This window comes from Capra hircus, chromosome 22, assembly GCF_001704415.2.
Source record: "Capra hircus breed San Clemente chromosome 22, ASM170441v1, whole genome shotgun sequence".
Taxonomy (NCBI): Eukaryota; Metazoa; Chordata; class Mammalia; order Artiodactyla; family Bovidae; genus Capra; species Capra hircus.
The window spans coordinates 30,120,144-30,139,240 of NC_030829.1; the positions used below are offsets into that span (position 1 = coordinate 30,120,144).

A 19,097-nucleotide genomic window follows, 5' to 3' on the forward strand; every position below is an offset into this window, starting at 1 on the left:
GAACATGAAAGAAAGGCCAGCTTTCAGGTTGATGTTACCTCCCTGAGATTTGTAAAACTTTTCTTTACCCCATGTTCCATAGATCTCTGTTAGAATGTATTTAGTTATACTTTATTATTGTTTAGTTTTTCTAAAAATAAACGGCATGAATATTTATCTAATCAAACAATGATTCGTTTACAAGCAGCTTTTAGAAAGAAAAAGGGGTCCTCAATTGGAGTGGTCAGATTGCATGATGTTTAAGAGGCCCCTTTTAATTTCATATCTCACCCCCTCAGTCTGTAAGGTTGAGGCAAAGTTGATATCTGAGAGTGGAATTTTCTGCTGTTGCTGGAATTAATCCTAATTTGCATTGAGACAGAAGGGGAAAGAGTTGTTTAGGGCCGATGAAAGGAAGTGCTCACAAAGTTGCAAAAAGCTGCCTTTGAACTTCTTAAGATTCAAGGAAATTTGCCTGGTCTGCTCCCAGCCACGCAGTTCTGATTTTCAAGAGAGAGAGATGTTATAGTGTTAGCCGTCAGTTTACCTTGTGATTCCTCCTTGGAAGTTACTGCCACACACAAAGGCGTGAAAATCGCATTTCACTCCCATGTCTCTTCAACACTGTACTAAAATGAAGCAAGCTAGGTGCCTAAAGTACAACATTTAAGGAGGAACACACGCTCAGGTGCTGAGACCTTGAACTTGGACGACTCTGAGAATGAGTGCCTCCTTACATTTTGAACTTGAGGCCCCTTGCTTGCTTTCTTGAGTTCTGGGCCCTGCTGTAACACTTTTAAAAGGTGTATTTGGGTTGCCCCTTTTTTTTTTTTTTTTTGGACAGTAAAAAAAATACTCGTTCTAAGTGACGCATATCCACCTTTTTGTTATTGCTGTAACCTCCCCTATCTTTCTTACCAAAATTAAATAAATGAAGAGAGTGATTATACAATATCATTTGATTCCTGTTTCCATGCAGTTTCCCCGAATTGGCAAGCATGCTGTGTCTGAATTAAAATGCAATTTTGCATCAGGTCTGGTCATGACATGTAGTTTTTCCTTTGATCCCAGTGGAGCTGGAGTTTGACATTCGTGAGCAGACTTACACACCACACACCTTATTAAGTGATACAGTTGCAAGTGCCCTCCGTTAAAAAGACGCGTGCCGGCATTGCCAGATTGAAGTTTGCTAAGCAGGTTTCAAAGGATTAATACTTGGCAATTATTTGGCTCTAAATTTGTGGAAGTGGTAATTTCGTGTTCAAAGCAGAGACGTTAACTCGGGACATTAAAGCAGTTAACGAGAACAATCTTTGTTTCTGGCGCTACAGCCACCACCTACCTACTAGTCAGGGGATTCTCAGGAAGAACTCCCCTTGAATTCCTCCCATTTCATCCTCAAGAAAGCCTAGTTTGGCGGGTGTCATTATTACCTACTGGTTGACAGATGAGGGAATCACCGCTTGGAGAAATGAAATCATTTGCCCAAGCTCACAGCTCAGAAACAACAGAGCCTGGCCCTTGCACTCTTAATACCACTGCTCTTCACCACTGCATAACCCTTCTGTTGATTGTCCAGAGATATTATTATAGGTACAGTCTGCCTTTTGAAAGAGGTACCAGAATTTCCTTTGTACTATTGCTTATCCTTACAAGTTGAGCCTTCGTTTGCAGAACTGTTAAGGCGTTCAGTGGCCACACTAAGTTTTTGCAGACTTAATGGAGCAAGATTTTGCAGATTTTGTCCGTTTGCAGAAGCCATCCACAGAGGAGTGTGCAAACAAGAGAAGCAGTGGAACTCCTTAAGTCTGGCCAGGGGAGAAGGCTCTGCTGGTAGAGCAGGAGGTAACTTGTCAGTCACTAAGACTGAAGTCTTTAGAAGGAGCCTGATTCTACACTGGGGTTCCTGCCCCTTCCCCAAAGGCCAGCAGCATTTGCATTACTTAGCAGGAAAGCGCTCTTTGGATCCCTGAAACCATTAGGGGTTCCATGAGGTCTGGTTCTGTGAATGAATGAAGCCTCTTTCCTAAAAGCTGAAATCGATTAGAGAAAACTGGAAGAATGAGTCATTAGGTTCTCTTAGAACATGTCTATGCTTATTTCTGGCTGATTGCAAAGCACTGAAATTTCTCTGTGATCCTGAATAGGACAAAAGGGAAAGAAATGGATAGCCACCTCCCTCCCACCCTTACCCCCTTTCTGGTTAGTATGCAAGTTTAATAGAAACATATTTAAAAAGGCTAGATTTTCTTAGAAGGAACCTGTTTACAAGTTATAACCTCCATCTTAACAGATAAAGCACTTGGAGCATGGCTGGCTTTCCTTTTAATAACCTTGCTGTTGGCATAAGGCCTTGTCCACACTTTTCTTTGGTAGTTCCTCTGAGTTTCTAAGGGGCAACTGGAACACAGACCTTGATGGTTTCAACTCTCCACAGATGAAATATATAATGGACAATGGAGCAAATCTCCTCTTTGGGCTACAGTGATTCCCATTTGGATCTGAGCCTAACCTCGTGGTATCTTCTTGCTAACCACGGCCAAGGTACTGTCCTGCCTCAGTTCGTTCATCTGCTAAATGGGCATTTTTATCTGTATGCTCTTTGGGGAACCTGGTAATATTTGATGCTGATAATAACTTGGTAATATTTGATGCTGAGGACCTGGTCCTCATATGGTCATGCTATATAAATAGCAATCATGGTTGACATATGTGTAGACACAGGTATTCAAGCCACAGATAAGTTTTGACAGTTTAGTGAGGTTTCCTTTGCAAAACCCAGATTTCTGGCTTCTTTCCACAAATCAAAAGATGTGGAAGCACCAGCCTTTCTCCCAGGCTGGGACACGGGTGCCCGTTTGGATGGGGCTTGTCAAGCTGTCCAGTTAGGGCTGCTTTCCCACACTCCCTGGCGTTTGATCCCCTGTGTGCTTCATTTGTTGATGCAATTGCCTGACCCCTGTGCATATCTGGCTTTGCAGCCTTGGTGGAGTGTGTCCTGCAGCACACGCGGGTGTAGACAGCATCAGTCTTGACAGTTGTTCCTGCTGAGGCGTGTGCAGTGAGGTTTCTGGCAAGTGTCCTTTTTTTTTTAATCCCTTAAATGATTTAAACTTTCTGGAAGCTGTGGATCTCATATAAACAAGGGGACCCACAGAAAAACATACTCATTGGAGAATTACGAGGCATATAATTTTGTCTTTAAATTCTTACAAGTGAACTGTAAGAACATGACTTCATAGGAACCTCTGAGACATACAGCGTTTTAATTACACTCTGCTGCTCCATGGGATGCTTCATTTTTACTTTTATTAATTTAATTTTTTTTCCTGTGTGTGGCAGTGGGTGCCTTGTCTCCGGCTCCACCCCTGTGTGCCTCGGGGAAGCTGCCTGGTGCCTCCCTCTTTGGGGCAGAGGCTCCAGGGCCACGTCCTGTCTGCGAAGAGTTTATGGGGTTTCACCCACTCCTTCACTCCTGCTCATCACCCTCCCTGCTTCCTCTTGGGCTGCCAGCAGTGCATTATATTACCTCCATCTGCAACCAGAGCCACTAGCATCACTGTGCCAGTGCCTGTATTTCCCCAGTGACTTAAAGAAAACCATTAAGTGCCCATGAGTGGCAGCAGCTCATGGAAGCCAGTCTCCACAGCCCCCATTTCTCTGTGGGGCCCAGGCTTCTCAGAGAAGGGCAAGAGCTGTCCTCTGTTTCTCCCTGTGGCAACCACGTTGTCCACATTGAATACCTGAATTCATCCATGCATCAGTTCTTTTCGGTAGATATTGATTGAGTGCCTCTGATGTACCGGGCATGGGTGTTTTCAAGCCTGTGAAAGCAGGCTTGTGGCCTGACCCCATGACAGATGCAGAGGAGAAATTAGAACTGTAGGGAATGAGACTAAGAGTGGCCCTTATGAAAGGAGGAACTGACTTTGTAAAATTCCATGGAGTTGAAACTTAGAATCTTAGAACTTTCTTTTTTCTTTTCAACTTTTAATTTTGTATTGGAGTATAGCCGATTAACAATGCAGTTCAGGTGAACAGCAAAGGGATTCAGCCATATACATAGATGTATCCATTCTCTTGCAAACTCTCCTCTACTAGAATCTTAGAACATCTTGAGAAGCTTTCTGGATGGAGCTCATTTTTCTTTTTCAGAAACCTCAGGAGGCAGTCTGTTACCTGGATGAGATGTCTTCTTTATCAGCTGTGTTCTGGTTCTGACCCTAAAACCAGGGACTGCTATATGTTGCCAGTAGTATGCATGGCCCCTCTTGAGTTGGGCAGTGCACACTCTTCCCAGCCATCCGCAGTGGCCTTGATTCGAACAGATGTACATTTGAGTCTTGCTTTTATCATGTACTGTTTGTGAGCTAGCCTGTGTTTCTTTAGCTCTCCCAAATTTAGTTTCTTTGCCTGCAAAGTGGTGGTGGAGTTACAGTGCCTGCCTCTCAGGTGCCATAGTGAAGAAGTAGGGGAAGAGGCATGTTAAAGCCCCTGAGTGCCTGCCGCATGGTCTTTACTCAAGAAATTGTCGCCGCCGCTGTTAATGGGATGAGTGATGGCCTTTCATACATCGTCTCTCCCTTCCCTAGCCACATGATGCACTTTGAAAGGGATAGGCTTCAGATTCCTTTTCCAGAAAATTGAGATCACTGACTTTTTCCCTTCCTGACCCTGCCACCCTGCAGCCCCAGGCCATCTCCCCCTCCTCTGTCCCTCAGGCTGAGCTACAGCGGCAGCATGTACAGAGCATCCCTGGCGAATGCCCATGGCCTTTCTGTCTGTAGCAGGCCTGTGCGATTTTGGCTGCTTATCTAATCCAGGGAAGGAGCCACCACTCCTCTGCCTTGGGTAGGCCAGTTGTGGGCTGGCCCATAATAATACAATTATGAAGGTTAACAGGAAAAAGTGGGGTCCAGGAGCAGTTCCAGGCTGCTGGCAGCCCGGCTGAATTGGAAGCGCCCCACCAGTGAAAACTGCAGTGAGAAGCAGATTAAACCTCCTATCTGCCATCTCACGCTCTTCTCTCCCCTTTCCTGTTTGGACTTGAAAGACGATTGGAGCCAGGGCCCTGACAGTTGACGGAAGTGCTGCAAGGGGGGAGTATTTATTTACAGTGAGTCGTGGCGATGCTTGTTCAGGATGCGGTTTCTTGCAGGAAGTTCTGTCCCCACCCCCGGGTTTGATCATTTCTCCAAAAAAAAAAAAAAAAAAAGAAATCCTTGAATGTCTGAGGCCTCCACACTGACATGGAGCAACACAGGTAACCTGTCTGTGCTTGGAGGGTGTGCCAGTTGCACCATTGGAGGAGGGCCTAGAAAAGAGCGGCAGGCCACCAGTGGGCCCTGCTCCCCAGACGTGTTGAGGCGCTGTGATAATCATTAGGCATCTAAAATAGGGAAGTGGGCTGAGTGCACGTGCTATAAGCTGCGGTTGGCGCGGGCCATTCCATTCGTTAGCAGAAACCAGTGCCAACTGAGGACGTTGTACTGGGTGTTTCAGAGAGAAATCACTTTGAGGCAAATTCGGAGGCAGCAGTGCTTAGGAAGCAAGTATCTGAGTTACATCCAGTTGGCCTGAGGCTGCTGAAGCCGCTCTGAAGCTGAGTGCTGAACTCTGGGTTCCAAGTTTGGGGTGCCTCCTGCTTTTTTGAGTCTTGTAGAATATTGAAAGAGAAGGGTGATGAAGGAAACGGGATTCCACTGTGGAGTTTACTTTGCTATTTTCTTAAGTCTTCAGAAGACCTTGTAATACTAGAGACTTTTCTCAAAACCCGCAAATACCCTTCATTTCTTACTTAAAAAATATATAGAAGGTGAGGAAACATTACCAAAGGATATAAGATGGGAATGAAATCTCCCTCCAGCAAGGGCTCAGCTCCCTTCTTATTACATCTTTTACGACCTGAGGCACCAGCACCATTGGCATCACCTGGGAACTAATAGAGATGCAGGTTCTGGAGTACTGGCGGGTACCTAGTCAGAGGGGACCATGTAGCATGGAAATCTGTGTTTTAATGAGTCCTCTATGTGATTCTAAATGGTCACTAATGCTTGTGAACTTCATACTTAACTGTGGTTTTTAGACTTCAGTGTACATCAGAATTTGCTCGTTGGCTTTTAAACGACAGATCCTTGAGCTGGACACCCAGAGGCTCCTATTTGTATGTTGCTGGTGGCACCTGAGAATCTGCATTGTTTATATTTCAAGGAGAGGGGCAAGCATCCCTTTCTACCATTTCCCTCCCCACAGTGGTTCTGATGGAGTGCTCCTGGATCTCTGATAAACCCTGACTTTGGGAGTGGCTCTTGATTCTTTAGGGGGAAAAAAAAAAAAAGCAAAACTCATGGAATGGAGGAAGCAGCGCTTATTTGTTGAGGCCACAGCTAATTTAATTCATGAAGAGACTGACAATAAAGAGGACCTTGACACCCATGTACATTTCCCCAGCTGTCCCAGATGCCCAACTCATTGCAAGAGACTCTTGTGACTAATTTCTGCAACTAAGGAATTCATCCCTCTTTTTGAGAAACTGTTGTCAATCTGCCAAATTTCTTGGACCTGTCAATATTCAGAGGAAGCTGCAAATGTTCTGTAGGTGTCTCCCCCAGGCTTTTACTTGTCTCTTCATCCATTATTTTTTGGATTCTAAAGGTGTTTAGCCATCTTTGAAAGGTGTTAGTGATTGGATGTGATTTTAAGCTGATGGACTTTATTTGCAGAATATGGCAGATAGAGGTGACAGTCTCATTTCCCACCCCTTTAAAGGTCTGTTGACAACGTGTTTACAAAGATGTATGCAGTCCTTGTGTCAAGGAACTTATAGTTGAGTGGCTGATGGTTTATACAGAGAAACTATGTATAGAATAGAAGCCCATTACAATGTGGAACTGGTGCAGAAGGAATGCCAAACTGTGGGTCACATGGCATATACAGAGAGTTTCACAGAAGTGGTACACCATGCTTGAGCAGGGTTTTGAAGGATGAATAGGAGTTCTCCAGATGACTCAAGAGGGAAATATTATTATAGGCATAGACAGTCACTAGAGTTGTATCCATATCTGCCTCCTGAGATGTTTCACATTTGGGAATCCTTTGGCGTTGTTTAGGAGTGACTTCTGAGTTGGAAGATTTTGGGGAAGGTAGCACTTGGAACTTACCTAAGGTCATCTTGATGCAAATAACATTGGAGAATATGGAAAAATTTTGTCATGTATGAAGCACAGTAACCTTCATAAAATATAGAAAACAACTTTTTTTTTATTTGGGTGAAGTTTCCCCCTTAAATCCCAAAGTTCTTCCATAGTCTGGGTAGGGTTGACAGGCTGCCAAGATGCTTGGGGGACTTGGGTGGGAAAGGGAGTTGGCTGGTTTCATGGTTCCTGGTGCCAGCCTCCTCCACAGTGTGTCTTGTTGAGCATTTGTCCATTGACATGCTTCTCACTGAGTCTGAAAACGTGAGGATTTAGGCAAGAGGAGTAGGAACACCCCTCCGGAGGTCTGCTGAACTTATTTAAAATTCCTCTAGGAACCGTGACTTTGGACATGTTCTTAACCTTTGCCAGTGTATTTTCCCCAGGAAAGCTGGGGTCATAGTACTATCACGCTTCTAAGAGTGAAGTAACGAATGACGTAATGAAGTAACACACAGAGCATTTAGCGTGGCGTCTGGCCGTTCAGTAGCCACTTACTCTACGGTCTGCTTGAAAGCAGGCGTAACAGAAAGAACAAAACGCACCACAAACTTGGTCTCTGAACTCCCAGGCCAGTCGAAAGCAGTTTTCCAACCCAGGTGCTCTTGGAATTTGGGCCCAGCAAGTTCTTTGTTGTGGGGGCTGTGCATCATGGGCTGTGCAGCAGCATCCCTGCCTCTACCCACCAGGTGCCAGTGGCTTTGCCTCCTGCCCCCCACAGGGGGACCACCAGCACTGTCCTCAGATACGTCCCCTGGGAGGACAGAGTTGGTCCTGATCTGTAGTCTGTCTCGGAGGAGCAACATGATTCGTGAAGGTATTTATTCTGACGGAAGCGCTGCAAAGCTAAGTCTCTAGTTTAGAAAATGGAAAAGAACACACAAGAAGCAGCTTAAAAATTGGTTTCATACTGTTTGCAACAGGGAACCTGGCTTTAAGAAAGCCATCAACCAGTACTTACTAAAATCCTAGAGCATCTCACAAGGAACAATTCCTGACTTACATGCAGTCATTTTCTTAATTTTTCATCTGATACTATTCCAGTTTAAAATACGATGGAGAGGGTCTTGGGGCTGTTTATTTATACAAGACTTTTTTTTCTTCTTTGTAAAAAGTTTTCATGATGGTAAAACGCATGTGATAAGAAATGTCCTCTATTCACCAGTGTGAAGTTCAGTAGTGTGAAGTATCAGTAAAGTCACATTGTTCTATCTCCAGAACTTTTTCATTTTGCAGAACTGAAACTGTGAACCGATTAAACAACAGTGCCCATTGTTGCTTTGCTCCATCTCCTGGCGATCGGTTGGACTTTCAGTTCAGTTCAGTTGCTCAGTTGTGTCTGACTCTTTGCGACCCCATAAATCACAGTACGCCAGGCCTCCCTGTCCATCACCAACTCTCGGAATTTACTCAAACTCATGTCCATCAAGTCGGTGATGCCATCCAGCCGTCTCATCCTCTGTCTTCCCCTTCTCCTCCTGCCCCCAATCCCTCCCAGCATCAGGGTCTTTTCCAATGAGTCAACTCTTTGCATGAGGTGGCCAAAGTATTGTAGTTTCAGCTTTAGCATTAGTCCTTCCAGTGAACACCCAGGACTGATCTCCTTTTGAATGGACTGGTTGGATCTCCTTGCAGTCCAAGGGACTCTCAAGAGTCTTCTCCAACACCACAGTTCAAAAGCATCAATTCTTTGGCGCTCAGCTTTCTTCACAGTCCAACTCTCACATCCATCCATGACTACTGGAAAAACCATAGCCTTGACTAGACGGACCTTTGTTGGCAAAGTAATGTCTCTGCTTTTCAATATGCTATCTAGGTTGGTCATTGCACTCATCTCACACGCTAGTAAAGTAATGCTCAAAATTCTCCAAGCCAGGCTTCAACAATACGTGAACCGTGAACTTCCAGATGTTCAAGCTGGTTTTAGAAAAGTAGAGGAACCAGAGATCAAATTGCCAGCATCCGCTGGATCATCAAAAAAGCAAGAGAGTTCCAGAAAAACATCTATTTCTGCTTTCTTGACTATGCCAAAGCCTTTGACTGTGTGGATCACAATAAACTGTGGAAAATTCTGAAAGAGATGAGAATACCAGACCACCTGACCTGCCTCTTGAGAAACCTATATGCAGGTCAGGAAGCAACAGTTAGAACTGGACATGGAACAACAGACTGGTTCCAGATAGGAAAAGGAGTACGTCAAGGCTGCATATTGTCACCCTGCTTATTTAACTTCTATGCACAGTACATCATGAGAAATGCTGGGCTGGAAGAAGCACAAGCTGGAATCAAGATTGCCGGGAGAAATGTCAATAACCTCAGATATGCATATGACACCACCCTCATGGCAGAAAGTGAAGAGGAGCTAAAAAGCCTCTTGATGAAAGTGAAAGAGGAGAGTGAAAAAGTTGGCTTAAAGCTCAACATTCAGAAAATGAAGATCATGGTATCTTTTAATTTCATGGCTGCAGTCACCATCTGCAGTGATTTTGGAGTCCCCCAAAATAAAGTCTGACACTGTTTCTACTGTTTCCCCATCTATTTCCCATGAAGTGATGGGGCCAGATGCCATGATCTTAGTTTTCTGAATGTTGAGCTTTAAGCCAACTTTTTCACTCTCTCTTTCACTTTCATCAAGAGGCTTTTTAGTTCCTCTTCACTTTCTGCATTAACGGTGGTGTCATCTGCATATCTGAGGTTATTGATATTTTTCCCAGCAATCTTGATTTCAGCTTGTGCTTCTTCCAGCCCAGAGTTTCTCATGATGCATGTACTCTGCATATAAGTTAAATAAGCAGGGTGACAATATACAGCCTTGGCGTGCTCCTTTTCCTATTTGGAACCAGTCTCTTGTTCCATGTCGAGTTCTAACTGTTGCTTCCTGACCTGCATATAGGTTTCTCAAGAGGCAGGTCAGGTGGTCTGGTATTCCCATCTCTCTCAGAATTTTCCACAGTTTATTGTGATCCACACAGTCAAAGGCTTTGGCATAGTCAATAAAGCAGATGTTTTTCTGGAACTCTCTTGCTTTTTTGATGATCCAGCGGATGCTGGCGATTTGATCTCTGGTTCCTCTGCCTTTTCTAAAACCAGCTTGAACATCTGGAAGTTCACGGTTCACGTATTGCTGAAGCCTGGCTTGGAGAATTTCGAGCATTACTTTACTAGCGTGTGAGATGAGTGCCATTGGACTGTGCATCTCTGTGAATCTGAGCACTCTTGGTGCCTCAGGTTAGTGCCATCACGCAATGTTTGTATTTTTCTGAATGGCTTGTGTCACTTAGCGTAATGTCTCCAGGTTCACCCATGTTGTAGCATGCATCACGATTTCCTTACTTTTTAAAGCTAAATTCTCTTTCAGCGTATGTATATACTGCTGCTGCTAAGTCACTTCAGTCATGTCCGATTCTGTACGGCCCCATAGACGGCAGCCCACCAGGCTCCCCTGTCCCTGGGATTCTCCAGGCAAGAACACTGGAGTGGGTTGCCATTTCCTTCTCCAATGCATGAAACTGAAAAGTGAAAGTGAAGTCGCTCAGTTGTGTCCAACCCTCAGCGACCCCATGGACTGCAGCCTTCCAGGCTCCTCCGTCCATGGGATTTTCCAGGCAAGAGCACTGGAGTGGGTGCCATTGCCTTCTCCGATGTATATGCTACATTTTGTTTATTCATCTGTCAGTGGACACTTGGTTTGCTTCTACCTTTTGGTCTTATTAGTAACTCCGCTTTGAATAGGGTGTGTTGTACAAATATGCCTTTGACACCCTGCTTTTCATTCTTTTAGATCTGTACTCAGAAGTGGAATTGCTGGATCAGATGGTAGTTTTCCCCCCCTCTTTTTAAATGTTCTTAGTTGAGGGAAATGCAATCCAGTGTCCTTTGGACCCACCCTTCACCCTTTCTTGAAGTTTTACCTTCCATTCCCTGCTGACCTGATTCTTTGTCTCACCCCACCTTTGTGCCTGTGGACACACATTGGTGCTACCAAGGACCAGTGTAGGGTCCGCAGTCTCTCCACGAGCCTGTGGTCCTGAGCAGCACCAGGTGGCCAAGGACAACCACGCCTTGACAGCTTCATCTCTGGAAGCTGTGCTTTCTTCAACCTGTGCATCTGCTCATGCAGGAGACCTGGCTCCCACCTTGGCCTGTCTGCTGTCTGCTGACAGGCACGTCCTTAGGCAATTTAGTGAAGTGGTGAAGAGGCAAATGAGTCGTGAGAAGGCGAGGTGGTGTCTCCTTATACAGTGCCACTTGGGTAGCGTGTTGTGGCTCCGACCTTAAGGCTCCATTCACTACTTGCCCCTGGACAGCTCTGTGTCCCGGCTGCCTTCCACACTGCTCTGTGGTCTTTAGAATTCCCATCTGGGTGTCCCCCATCAGGTTGCGGAAGGATGGGTGGAACGCGTAATTTACTTATAAAAATATTCCGGTTCTACATTGACAGTCTCAGAGTAAGAAAACAGGAGAGCAGAAAAGCAGTATGTTGAAAAGCTTGTATCTATGGAGACTGCTTTTTTCCGTCCATTCTTTTTTTTTTTTTTTTCCTAATTAGTCTGAAACCTCCCTAAAACTATATAATTCTATTTGTGGGCTAGGCTTACCAAGTCTTGTGCCTGAGAAAGAGACCTTGACTGCTGGGACCTGGGGTGTGTAAGGGAGAACAGAAGGTCCAAGGGAGGGTCAGTCTCAATATTTGGAGGTCAAGATGATGTTAACAGCAGGGAGCCTGCAGAAGGTGGCACTAAGCTGCAGTCGCCATGTGTGTTGCTGTGCAGTCCTTCTGTGAGCCGGGGCCTCCTCTGCTGCTGGCCAGGAAGATGGACAGTCGGCAGGGATGGTGAGATGCAGAGGCATTCGCACAGCAGCAGGTGACTCTTAAAGGTATATGAACAGATGGAAATAGAACTAGTCTTGTCATTTCACATTTTCAGAGGCAATTCCCAAACACCAGCTTTTTCAGACCAGGGTAGCTCATATGAAACTGGGTTGCCAGAAAATGAAGAATATGGGACATCATTTTTTCATTCATCCAGATTTTAGAGCCAACAATCCAGTGCTGAGCAAATCCAGACTTGCTGTCCTCCGAGCCTCCATATTGGAATATCTCCTCTAGTTTCTGTGCATAATTACACATGTGAGATGTGTGTGTTTTCCTAAACTTAATAAATTCTTATCTTTGTTTCATTTGTTTTTATCCCATTATTTTTGTAGAACTATTAGAGAGAGCGCTGGATTTGCACGGAAACACTTTTCTTCTGAAAACAAACCAGTTACTGTTTTAATTCATTTTCGTTTTCTACACCACCCTTCAGAAGATCATGGGAACTTTCCTTGGGTTCTCGTTGACTCAATCTCACATCTGGAGCTTTTCACTTCTTGGGACCAGGCCTTTCCTTTTGTCTGCAGGAAGATCCTGTCCTCCAGGGCAGCTCCTCTTTGATTCTATCACCTCTTTGGTTTGGGTCTGCTGTTGCACTTCCAGAGGAATCGGCTCCTGTCCTCAGTGTAGCAGGGTTTCTTTCTTTTTATCCCCAAGGGTCTCATGGGGATGTTTCTGTGAACAGATGATAATCCCAGGCTTGAAGCTCATGCTCTTGCACACGCTGGCCTTGAGTTTTCTGCTTGAGGGAGAGGTTGTCGGGCTCTTGTGGAGTTGCGGGATACCCTGTCATCTGGAGATCACTGAGCGAGACCAGGGTGTTTGTGTGCTGAGTGTCTGCCCTGTTCCCCATCTGTACCCCATCCAGTGCCTCTGCCATACCATGTGAGCTGGGGGAGTCCGGTGGAGAATTTTTGGCTCCTGATATTCTTCAAATGTGGATGTGTCACGGCTTGCTTACCTACTGACACGTTCTTAGAGTAGAATTGTTGCATAGGAGGGAGGGCAGAGTTTTATTGCCAGCATTGTTTTTCAGAAGGGTAATACCAAGTGTGTTTCCTATCAGCATTGTAAATGAAGGCCTATTTACCTAAACATCACTAAATAGGATATTATGTATGCAAGTATTCCTGTCTTCATTGGCATTGACTTGATTGGTAGTGGGACTTCAGTTTTTATTTCCAGTGTTTTACATGGATATCACAGTTACATAAAATTATGTTATTAAAACAGACATTTTGCATTGTTTCTGCATATGAATCTCCACTCAGTGCTAGCAGAGACTCAAAAGCAGAATTTGGTTTCTTAAGTATTTTGATGTATTCTTGTTATTACTCTTTGAGAACAGGGTCTAGACTTGGTTTATGACTGCTGTTGGTTTAACGCCCTTGGGGTGATAAAGTTAATTCTTGAAATTTTTCCCTTCTTCTCTTCTTCATATTATAAGAAGCTATGTGAGGCACTTCATAAGGGTTTTATGGAAATACATGGCATTGTAATCGGGACCATATTTTATGAACCTAAAACGAGGATTTCTGATTTTATGAGAATGAATCAGATTTATGGGGACAGTGGGTTGGGATATTTGAAATGTAGACTCTCATGTTAAATCCAGACGATCTTAACGCCATACCAGCCAGCATGGCCCACACTGAGTTCCTGAATGTAATAATTTGTTTCATGCAGAAACCATTCTCTGGTTAAAATAAGCTAGGAAACACTGACTTATACCAGACTGAATCTCTGTTTTATTTTGGTTTTAGCTGTAGGACTTTTTAGACATTAGTATAGTAATGTGCACTGTTAATCTCAGAGGCAACTGTGAACATATGTAGTTTTTCAAATGAAACATTTTTGGTGGGGGTTGAGAGTGGGCCCAGGGAACAATGCCTTTTTACATACTGAAGACCCCCACCCACCCACCCTATGGATACAGTTTGGGAAATGCCCTATTGGAATAACTGTACATTTCTGTATAGCATAAACCTGTAGGTTAAACCTATACATTAGAAACCTGGAAATGGTTTTTCAGTGGTGGGAGAAGGGGATGCTAATGTATGTAGAGGGCTCTGTTCCTTCCTTGTCCTTTTTTTCATTCTCTTTTGGCCTTAAACCTATTACTTTAAGCTCTTAAGAGAAAGATAATGACTTAACTTTAAAAAAATTGTTGTACATGTGTGTGCATGTGTGTGCATGTACATTAAGGAAGTAACTCTTGCTATGGAAATGAGTGTTAACTGCTTTTGAGAATAGCTATTTTTCCTCCCAGAATGAAAGTGAAATCAGTCTCATTGCTGCAACCATTTTATTGACTGTTTTGTGCAAAGCAGTGGGCTAAGGAAGGACAGATAGAAGTTATGTTTCCTGACTTCAGAAAACTTAAACTTCAGTTGATGAAAGTGAAAGTGGCTTAGTTGTGTCTGACTCTTTGCAACCCCATGGACTATACCGTCCATGGAATTCTGTAGGCCAGAATACTGGAGTGGGTAGCCTTTCCCTTCTCCAAGGGATCTTCCCAACCCAGGGATCGAACCCAGGTCTCCCATGTTGCAGGCAGATTCTTTACCAGCTGAGCTGCAAGGGAAGCCCTGTGGACTGGGTAGCCTGTCCCTTCTCCAGTGGATCTTCCCAACCCAGGAATTGAACCGGGGTCTCCTGCATTACAGGTGGATTCTTTACCAACTGAGCTGTCAGGGAAGCCCAGGAGAGAGAAAAGCAGTGGAAAAGTGAAGGGGAAAAGGTATTAGTAATATATAATTCCCAGTTGAGAAACTGAAGAAATGTCACAGAACTGAACATAATTTGTTGTGAATAGGTCATCAAATGTCTGCCTGTAGGAGATCAGAGGAGAGAGAGAGGCCCAGGGACCTGTAAGTCAAGGGTTATAAACAGTTACAGGGTCATGAGACCCTTTGTAAAACTGAAAAATCTCTGGATATGTATGAAACAAATGTCCACTGTTTTTTTTTTTAACCATCCAGAATTAATAACTGTTTATATCTGGCCATATTCACCTCTACTCTATGATCTTTGTAAGATATAATCTTCATGAAAAAAGAAGTCTTCTCTATCCAGATATTTCAAGACAAGCGCCCCCCACCTCCTCACCCCACCATCCCAGTCCCATACATCCACATAAAGTTCTGTCCTTGTCATCAAGTTCATCCATAGCCGCCTCTTGGGATGATTATTTTATTTTCATCAGTGTCCATAAAGGATATCTAGTGCTTTTGTGTATTTCTTTAATTGGAATAAATTGTATCATACTGTGCACAGGCACAAACTTCTGTAAATGTCCAACCATAGGCACTTCCTGGACCCTGGAAGTCCATTTCTAAATTCCTGGTTTGGGGGAAATTTGTTGGTGAACCCAGGAAGCAGGTTTGAGAAGGTATGCGGCAGGGTGCAGCCGGCACGTGGACGGATAAGTGGGAAGGGAGGGGTCTCCCAAGGCTGTCACCCTGCCTGGGATGAGGGTACTGTCCCTGAGGCCTTGAGAAGCTCATTTGCAGCCACCACTCTCTCCAGTGTGTTTCATTTTGCATTTACCGCGTGCTTCCTCAGAGCTAGGTATTGTCTCTGATGCATACGTCCTGCTTCTTCACCTGAACTATAAACGTCTTCAGGTCCTACTCGTAGGTCTTCATCTCTTTGCCTCTCCTGTTGGTGCCTTACCTAAGAAATGCTTGGTGGGTTGTTGTTGTCCCCCTGCCTTTTTTTTTTTTTTCCTAAGTTCTTTGCAGTAGAAACGTTTATTATGGTGTTAAGTCTTTAAATAATTCTCAGCAACTAAACTTGAGGCATGTGAAGATAAACGATGACAGTTTAAGCCAGCCAGGAAGCTGTAACGTGGGCTTGGACTATCGTTTGGCCCAGATCTGTGTCTGCTGACTGAACTTCCCTCCTGCCATCGGGATGGCAGACAGTGCAGGTCAGTGCAGGCACGCCTTTGCTCACCTGCACATTGGAGCTGTCTGCACTCCTCCAGCCCGCCAGTCAAGGAAGCGAAAGCCCACATAGGGGATTGGCAGCTGCTTTTTGGAGTCAAGGGAGGCAGGGCTAACCAGGGATCCAGGATGCATAGCCAGCAGGAGAGAGCTTATCTCACCAGAGAGGAAACTGTCGCCCCTGTGAACCTGTTTTATTTTCTGTTTGTATAGCATGAACATTCTTAATGTATGTTTTAGTTTAGTTTGCAGGCCTTTCTCCCTGCACACGCAGAGATTATTCCAAGTTGCCTCTGCCTGCCCTCCCTCTGATGTGTGATGTCAGATGCCTAATGTGTCAGGCAGCCGGGACATTGTCATCACTCATGGCTGACCCCATAAAGTCTTTCCCAGGTTGACTGTGCGTGCCTGAGAGTGACAAGCACGAGACATTGCTCTGTTCTGATGGACACGTGTGGAGCGTTTGTATATTTCAAGAAAAGATATATAAAAACTGGCATCTACTGCTTGGTTTTATAGACTAAAAAACAATGTCTAAAGTGGGTAGACTACTTTAGGCTGACTTTGTTATCTTTAGGGTCTTTGAATAGCCATACTTTATGACTTGACTTTCCTTATTTGGTGGGTGAATTTTTTCCAAGAGATCTACCACTATTACTGATTTGGTTGTTATTTGTCAGAGAGTGGGGGATTGAGGATGAAACAAGTCACTCATGTCACCAGATTTTGTTTTGTTTTTTTAATACCTAAAGATCAAAAAAATCAATGTAGGTACAAGATGATCAGGGCGTTCTGACCACTGGAATCACTCAAACCTACTGTTCTTTTATCCATCTTAAAGCTCAGGCTTTGGTTCATCCTTGGAAACAGTGCAAAGAATAGCTCCTCAGCCAAATCATGTTTTCAGAAATGATTTTTTTTTTACATGTTCACATTTCCTGTCAGAGTTGAGTGTTGAATTGCTTTGAAGGCTAGACTCAGGAGCTCCACACTTCAGCCTGAAAATGAATGTAAATGCTGAGATTTCCGGGGGTTTTTTTTGGTGGGGGAGGGGCTGGTGCTTGTGGAGGGGCTGAGGCTGTGATGAGTAGCTCTGTGCTGGAGGCACTCAGTGTGCCAGGCACAAACCATTCAAAACCAGAGCTGAGATGCCAGAGCCAGCTCAGGCTCCGCCTGTTAGGTGGAGTGTCAGCTCAGGGGGACCCAGTGGAGTAGGAGCAGATTATTAGACAGGGAGGGACAGGAAAAGGAAGCTTCCACAGGGAGGGAGAGAATGAGGGTCATTGGGCCAGGGCCTGGGAGGGGCACTCCAATTGTACTCTGAATGCAGGGAGGGGCGCAAGGTCAAAAGCCTGGCTCGGGTAGGGGGCGAGGCCCGGACGGGGAAAAGGCTCTGGGTCGAGCTTGGGAGGAGATGGAAAAATCTAGACAGATGCAGGAAAGTCTCAGGGGGTGAGTGCAGGGCTGGACTGGCTTGTTGCTGGGCAGGGCTTTGCACACCGGGCTCCTGGGGGCTGACGCTCTGCGTGTCTCTGTGGGGCCTCCTCACTCTTCCACAGGGTCCCAAGTTCACTGAGGACAGGGCTACAGGTGTCAGCCCTTCTGAGATGTCCCTCTTACACAGTGGTTGGACCTGAAGAAATGCTTGCTGCTTAGAAGCCCTGAGACTCTGCTGAAGTGTTTTACGGCTTCTCGGGGGATGCTACCCACATGCCAACAAGGGAGCAGGAATTGCAAAGTGGAGGGGTTCAAATTTAGTCTTTTCCTCTTCATGGCTTTCCCATGTCACGTCCATAGTGAAGTGAGAAGAAGCACGTGCAAAGAAAAATATGGTCAGGGAAATGTCAGAAGGTTTGGGTTCTGAATTTGACCCGAGGTCTTAGGATGGCTTTGTGGAAAAGTCAGTCTTCATTCCTATGAAATGACAACTTTGCTGTAAGGAGCTATTAAGTTGCTGTCAACTTTTGCATGTACCTTTGGAAAATGTGTTTGGTTGAAATAACCATCCAAACCAGAGAATGAGGCCATCTAGAACCACATGGGCCAGGGATCGAATCCCTAGTTTACTACTGACGATCTTGGTGCCTATGGCAGTTAACCTTATTTCTCTGAATCTCAGTTTTTCCATCTATAAAATGTAAGGGGGTCATTATGAGCATGGAGTACATGAAGCCCGTGGCTTCGCCCAGTGCTTGCAGAGTGTGAGCATTAAATTGTGTCAGCTCTTACTAGCAAGCTGTACTCTGCCGGAGTGAAACCCGTATCACCAAGAACATTAGCTACAACAGCACTTCCTGGGCAGGCATATCTGAGCAGTTTCTTATTCGTCATGGCCTTTCTTTTTCTTGAGACCTTCCCTGGTTTCTTCCTTACCAAACAGAGGAATGACCTGAGCTTTTTGCTCCCAGTTGTGTGACCTCAGGTCACTGGTTTCTCCCCATTCATGTTGTCTTGACCCAGCTCCCTTGCATATCCATCTTCTTCCCTAGATAACGGAGCTCGCTGTGGGCAAGGGATGTGGCTCGTACGTCCCCCTCTAGGGCTCACCTCCATGCCTGTGTCACAGTGTGTGGTTGAAATGAGACGCAAGTGTTGGGGGAGATGTTCCATGGACCTAGGAGGGGCACCTTGGCACAGGACCACTGTTTTCTGGTGCTTATGGCTGCTAGGTTGCTTCAGAAGCAGCTGGACCAGTCACCTGTAAGACATTGCCCTATGGACATTCTCACCCAGAAACATGTGGTTACCTCCCCCGCAGCCCAGGAGCCTAGGTGGCAGACAGACACCATAAGGCTGGGTTCTGAGCCTCTCATTCAGAGTGGCAGAATGCAGTGCTTTCTCTGTATTTGCTTGGAATCTGAGCAGGTAGGTTCATCTTTTAGACATAAGCCTGAGATCTTCAAGCATAGAGTACCCAGAGATGGAAAATTAAAAATGTAATGTTGTTTTAAATAAAAGCACATTAAATAAAGAACAAAATAATTTCTAGGGTAGATGACAAAGGGTAGATTCTGCTATAAGTGAACTACTGTGCTGATAACTACTCTTGGTTTTTTTGGTTGTTGTTATTTTTTTTCCCCCTTGAACTTGGGATCCCTGCAT

The 19,097-nt window shown here is 44.9% G+C and overlaps 1 protein-coding gene across 9 annotated transcripts in view; it reads left to right on the plus strand.

Moving 5' to 3' along the window:
- Positions 1–19,097, plus strand: part of FOXP1 (forkhead box P1) — a 624,629-nt gene that overhangs the window by 140,260 nt on the left and 465,272 nt on the right. The gene's annotated exons all lie outside the window — the stretch shown is intronic.